General features: G+C 50.8%; 1 pseudogene; it reads right to left on the bottom strand.

The window, feature by feature from the left end:
* Positions 1 to 2240: 2240 nt before the first annotated feature.
* Positions 2241 to 6211, bottom strand: LOC127234392 (CXXC-type zinc finger protein 1-like; annotated as a pseudogene).
* Positions 6212 to 6835: the final 624 nt, after the last annotated feature.

Consider the following 6835-nt stretch of genomic DNA (forward strand, 5'->3'; position numbering starts at 1 on the left):
AGAAGGCAGTACCATTCCTAGGGTGCACAAAAGGACCCTGTGGGATTCTGGACCCTGCTGGACTCCAGGATCATCCTTCTCACAGCCTTCAGACACCTGCTTGTAGACCAACTACATCGGGTACTCACCTAGATGCCACCAAACTGAGACACTATCTTTTAAATAACAGATCAAAAACTAACTGCCCTGCCAGTCTTCCTCTGCCTTTCATATGCTCAGGTCAACTCTAAAAGAGGGGACCAAAGGTATTGGTATGCAGGCCATTCTCTGTTTCGAGATATTTGATTACACTGTGTAAAGATATGTCACTGTGATTGGTGTAATAAAAAAGCTAAATAGCCAATATATAGGCAGGAGGTATAGGTGGGACTTCTGGACAGAGTGTCCTAAGAAGAAAGGGAAGTCACCAGTCAGACACAGAGGGGGCAAGATATGCAGGAGGAGAGGTAAGGGCCACTAGCCACATGTCAGCACATTGATGAATAGAAATGGATTAATTTAAGAGCTATTTTAAAAACAAGCTTAAGCTATAAGCTGAGCTTTCGTAATTAAGTTTCCATCTCATTTTTTGAGCCGGTGCCCCTGCCCCTAATCCATCTACAATTGGCACACAGCGTGGGGCTACAGACTGAGAAAGCTTAAAGAAAAAGTTTGGAACACAGAGTCAGACATGGTGTCCTGATGACCATGGTCTCTCAGGCCCAGTGACATACGGGGGCTGGCTACTGGCCATTGCCTGTGGACTGCAGCCAGCTGGCAGTGCCACATGCCAGCACCATGTGCTAAGCTGAGCTGCATGGTGGCTGACATGGTAGTTAACTCTTGTCTCACACAGTGAGAATGCTGCTGACACTCCGTAAAGACAGATCCTGATGGAAAAACACCTCTAAACAGGTTAGTGTGTTTAAAAAATATGTATAAGCTTAAAGAAGAAAACGTGTATAGGCAATCATAGAAAAAATAAGTTTATAAATAATAAGGTAGTCTTTGAAGAAAGAATAAAATAATATTTTATTATTATATTAAGACACACAAAGCTAGAATATACACAGAGGGTCTGGATCCTATATGGTGCCTTACTGATTTTAAATTTTTGATTGCTGATGAGCAAGCAATAGCTGCTGAAAGACATTGGATTATAAAAACTGCTAAATTAAACCAACCTATATATTTTTTAAAAATGCATTACCTTCAAAATGGAAGTAAAAAATATGTTGTGTTGGGGAAGAGGTTCAGCTTAAGTTCCCACAGAAAATGAAAGGCTGTGTGTAGGTTGGTTTTCTTTGGGCTGTCAGCTCACAAAAACCAAACAAACAAAATAACAACAAAAAGCAGAGACTTTAAGAGGGTATGTGTGGGTAATTTTTGTACACTGTGAAGATGTGTCAATGTGATTGATTTAATGAAGAGCTAAACAGCCAATAGCTAAGGATTTCTAGGCACAGAGGATGCCCAGAAGAAGGATGGAATTGCCAGGAGACAGAACAAGCAGGATGGACAGTACAGAAATGAAGTCCTAAACTCATGAGGCAGAAAGTAGATTAATAGAAACTGGTGAATTTAAGTTATAAGAGCTAGTTAGAAGCATAAAAATCAAGAAAGATAAGCTACAGAACCCAAATACACAGAATTTGATCAGTACACTGGAACAAAGCATAGGGGCAGAATGCCAGAGACCTCTGGGAAACTAAGTTCTGTGGAACACATGCCTCTGGTCCAAAAACATGGTTTTCACCATGTCACACATGTACACACACACAAAGGAGCACAGATAATGATGACAAGACATGACAGGAGCATGAGTACAGATCCCTGGAATTTCCTCAAATAGGTCACACTCTCACAGCCTAGGGGAGCACAAGAGTCTGCTGAACATCCCAGCCTGCTCATTTACCATAGCCTCTCCGGAGGACAGATATCCCACCTTGTCCAGGGGCTGGGCCTACAACTGAAAATAGAAGAATGAAGACTGTCAAGAGCTATCCTTGTTGGTTGTTCAAAATTTTTATTAACAAAACCCGTTTGCTTAGGGGATGGGTATAGACAAGGATGAGTAAACTCCACAGTCTCACCCCAGCACTGAATATGGAGAGGGACAGATGGAAGTCAAAATGTAGATGGGCACAGGGATAACTAAGGAGTAGTGGAATAAACAAATGAGTGGAGGAACAAAAAGCCAGGGATGCGCAGGGCCGCTCCCTAACTGGAATGCAGGGGTGAGGGCTCTAGGCTGGTGAAGCTCAGCGGTCAGCACTAGATCGAAGGTCGTTAGTGAGTGGGTCGTGTTGGATCGTTTGGTGCAGCATCAGGGCAAGTAATCCTGCTCGGTTGGTCATGGCTGTGCGAACATTACGCTCCTGCTCAAACAGCTCATCCAGCTTGTACCACTGCCAAGGAAGAGGAAGGAGGCATGAGAAGCGGCTCCAGAGCTCAGGCTGACTACAGTCACGCTCGGCATAAAACCTACCACCACGCACGCGCTCTAAGTCCACTTCTGCGCGCCGGAGTTTCTCCCAGCAGTAATGACGATTGCACTGGCGCTTAGGCAGGCGGCAGAAGTCACCTGTGAGCTCAAAGACATCACGTACAAGTGGACACCTACAGACCTCATCAGCAGGCACCTGCAGGGGCAACAAGGGTAGAGATGAAGAGGAAGAATGGAGAATTTGAAAGAGGTGAGGGGGTCAAAGGGGGGAGGGCCTGGAGATGACTAACAGGAAAGAGAGGAAATGAAGTTGACAGGAAAAAAAAAAAAAAAAAAAAAAAAAAAAGAGGAGAAAAGGAGGGATAAAGGAACACATGGATGTGTGACTTGAGGCAGGGTAGGGCAGGATGCAGATAACTGAAGGAAAATCTTACTTTGGGGTCCCGTGAGTGCTCAGGGCATAGCACCTGGAGCCGCTTACAGTATGTTTTGCTCTGGGGATTGTAGACGTCACAGAAGAGTCGGGTAGCCCTGGCAGAGATTAACAGGAGGGTAGCCTTGAATAGCTCCTTGACCACTTCAAGTTCCACACATAATCCCATTTCCAACCCCCGGCCTTAACCACCCCTCCTAACACTATATGGCGCCCTTACTCACCCTTCAATGCGTGTGGGGTACATGGACCCGAAGGATGTCTGGCTCTCATACTGGAAGGATGAGCACAAATAAAAGGACTTTGGGTGCCCTCTTAAGATACCACCCATGCGACCAATCTGTGGGCCTTTTGGGCCACTGATATCCCCACCCCATCCACTCTTTTAGAATGGCCCCTGACCTTGGCGTAGCAACGCTCCATGTGGCGCAAGGCAACACGTGGGTTGATGGGATGCCCGCAGGAGACACAGAAGATCTGCAGATCTGTGTCGTCACTGTCATTCTCATTGTTCTATATGGGGAAAAGAATGATGAGGCCAAGCAGGGCAAGGTACTGGTTCCTGCCCTGCTATGATGGCATGGCTATACATCTTTTTACCTCCTCATCCTCACGCACAGCCTGCTGCTTAGCACGAAGAATAATAGCTTCAAGCTCGTGGAATCTGCGCTCCATTTCTTGAAGGCGAGTGCGGGCACTCTGCTGCTCACGGCGGATGCGTTCAAGGAGCTTCTTGCCGTGCTCTTCAGCAATGCAGGGGCTTTGCTGCCACTGCTGGATGCGCTGCGGGGGATCTCATAGATTCGGCTGCAGGAGACAGTGAGGTGCAGCAGGGAAGCACCAAAAGCAGTTTAAGTGGGGTGAGCAAGGGACAGACAATGAAACGGTACAATGATGAGTGGGTGAGTGGTAGGGGGAAGGGCAGATGGTGACTGAATGGTGGGTTCATATGGCCATGGGGGGCTTGATTGCACAGTACATAGACTGCTAACTGGAGAGAAAGTCTGGCCATGTCTGTTCTACTTCCTGACTCCCTTCAGTGCCCCAGGAAAACTCACTTGGCCGCCAGCTTCATGCCACAGTCATCTGAGCAATACTTGGAACCAGGCTGGGCAGCACGCACACAGCCGGGCCCCAGGCACTGTGGCAGTGATGCAGGGTCCTTGGCATCAGCCCTCTCTGGGTGTTTCCATTTGTCTTTATGCTTCTGCTTCTGTCGATGTCGTTTATATCGCTCCTCCTTCTAAGGGGCAAGACATGTCATGTCATGGTGCAGCAGAGGTTAGCCTCGGGCCTTCTCTGCTTCTCCACTCCAGCCTTTTGGCTCTCTCCCTCTTCAGCCCCTAACTTCTCCATCTCCCTTCCTGCCCCATCCTTCCTTTAACACCCATTCCCTCTCCATCACCTTCTTCTCAGACTTCTTTCTCGGCCTTCCACGTGCTTTACTTTCCACGGCCCGTTTCCTCAGTGCAGGGTCCAGGAATGGGGACTCTTCTCGTCACTCATCCCAGGGCTGCAAGCAGGGCATGCACTGACCCACCTGACAACTCAGGACAACAGCCCCTACCTACTCATTTCCCAAAGCAGCCTTATGTGCCCTCCACCTCGTCTTTCCCATGCTGTGACTTCACTTTGTCCCATTTCTTCCCGACCTCAGGATGTTCCTGCTACTCACTAGGCCATGATCATCAAGGCTCCGGCACAGAAGTCCTGGTCAGATCAGGGTCCAATGGCAGGTCCTCATCTGAAAGTGGGTCAGGTGTTGCTGTAGTCTCTGGTAGCTCCTTGACCGTGGATGACAACACTGTCCCCTCATCTTCACGGATGCGTCCTAGCTTCTGAGATGGCTGTGGCTGCTGTTGAGTGGGTGGTGGCCGGCGGGGCCTTGGCAGGGCCTCTGAGGGCGTCACCGGCGAGAGCTGCGGGGGCAGAATCTCAGGACTGGCCCCGACCGCCCTGCCCGCATGCCCTGCCCCGCCCTGGGGGCTGGACTCACCGAGGAAGGGAAGTACTTGTACGATTCCTGTGCGCAGGAGGAAGGCCTAGGTCAGCCCCAGGAAAGTGGAGGATCACCCTGTCCTATCCCCAACTACTCATCCTTGCCTGACCTCGCCAAATGTAGTTTTATCCCTCCCCTCACCTCAGAGATATGCTCAGCCCTACCTCTTGTATCCTGGCATGCCTGACTACCTAAAAATTTATGTCCCTGCCAGCTAGTTATGTCATGTGGCATTCACCTGAACATGCTAGGTCCCCCTCCCACTCATCTGGACATAATGAAGACCCACCCCACCTGCACTTTCTCATCCATAGCTCAAGCAGTCCTACTTGGGCCTCCCAGCCATGCTCTCCCACCTGAATCTGCCCAGCTCTGTCCATACTCACCCGTGCCCGCAGCTGACACTGGCGAAGCCGGCACTTCTGCCGGATCTTGTTGGGGCCCCCCGAACTTCTTCATGTCACGGCAGAAGTCACAGTGGCCACAGTCTTCTGTGCGCCGGCCACGCCTCACACTCACCACACATGCGGGCTGACCGTTTGATTTGTTGCTGTTGTTGTTGCTGCTGCTGCTGTTGCTGGTGATGCTAGGAGTCAATGCACAGAGTAGAGATCAGGAACCCAAATGGAGGCCGGAGCAGAATTTCAGCCACCCCAACCACCGCAGTCACTCACCTGGCTAGGTGTAGCCACCAAGGGCTGTGGAGAGGATTTGTGGGGCGAAGCAGAGCCCGAGCAAGTATGGTCCCAACCCCTGTCCCTGCCCCTGCCCGGCGCTGCAAATCTGGATCTGAAGCAGGCCTCTTGCGCCCTCCTCCCTCGTCCCGGGGCTCACTGCCGGCCCGTTCACTGCCGGCCCGCTCACTGCCATCCCGCTCTCGGGACTTCTTGTGCCGATAACGAATCTCCAGCTTCGGGTCCTTCTCTGTGAGGCAAAGAGTAAGACCAAAGTGGATTTGCAGGAGGGATATGAATGATCCCAGAACCTTCTTCTCTGTTCCCACCCTCAGCTTCTTCTCCGGCTCATGCTATAAGAGAGGGCTGCCCCTTCCTCTAGGGTCCTCCATTATTGATCACATTGAAGATGGCATTCCAATTCACCAGAGACCAACAATCACTCAGTCCACAGAGGACACCTTGATTATCCATGATCCCTCCCACTATGGTTCCTCTTCATCTCTTGGAGCCCACCTGCCTTCCCCCGCCCAGACGTTGGGCTCACCTCGGCAATCCCGACAATACCATTCCCGGATGGCCTTGGCCATCTTCTCAGTGATCCGGATGCAGTCCCCATGGAACCATTCATTGCAGTTGTCCACATCCACTGCATATAGCGGAGCAAGTGGTAGAGACATGGGGGGTGCACTTCTTCAGGATCCCCCAACCCCGACAGGCATCAGCCCGCCCGCCAGCCCGCCTCTCCCTAGCTCACATCATGAAGCAGTTGATGTCTGGTTTGCGGCAGATGCAGTAGATAGGAGCATTCTCCCCATTCTCAGACTTGCTGTCCTCCCCAGCGTCTGGAGGCTCGAGGTCTGAACCGTCTCCTTCCTGTGAGACCCACCCCCCAACGACAACTCCTTAATTCCCACTTACAGCTCCACTACAGCTCAGCACAGGTTCCGACTGTGTCTTTGGACGTCCTCCCCCTCATAGCTTCCCATCAGCCTCTCCACCACTGTTCACCCAGACCCTCATCACTCAACCCTGGGCCTCATTACTTTGGCTTATACTGCTCACCCCTCACACACCTCACTGACGGGCATCCTGTCACTCTACCCGCTCATCACAAACACTTACCACATTGTCACCTTCAAGAGTTCTACCCAGAAGCAACTTGATCTATTCTGCTGCCGTCCCATCCCGGCTTCCAAGTCTAAGTTAGTTCACAGACCCCACCCCACCCTCTACCCCCCAATGACGGTTCTCCAGAGCCCGTGTAACACTCATGGCCAAATCCTCATCTCTCTGACCAGGAC

Source organism: Phodopus roborovskii, unplaced genomic scaffold (genome assembly GCF_943737965.1).
Source record: "Phodopus roborovskii unplaced genomic scaffold, PHOROB, whole genome shotgun sequence".
Lineage (NCBI taxonomy): Eukaryota > Metazoa > Chordata > Mammalia > Rodentia > Cricetidae > Phodopus > Phodopus roborovskii.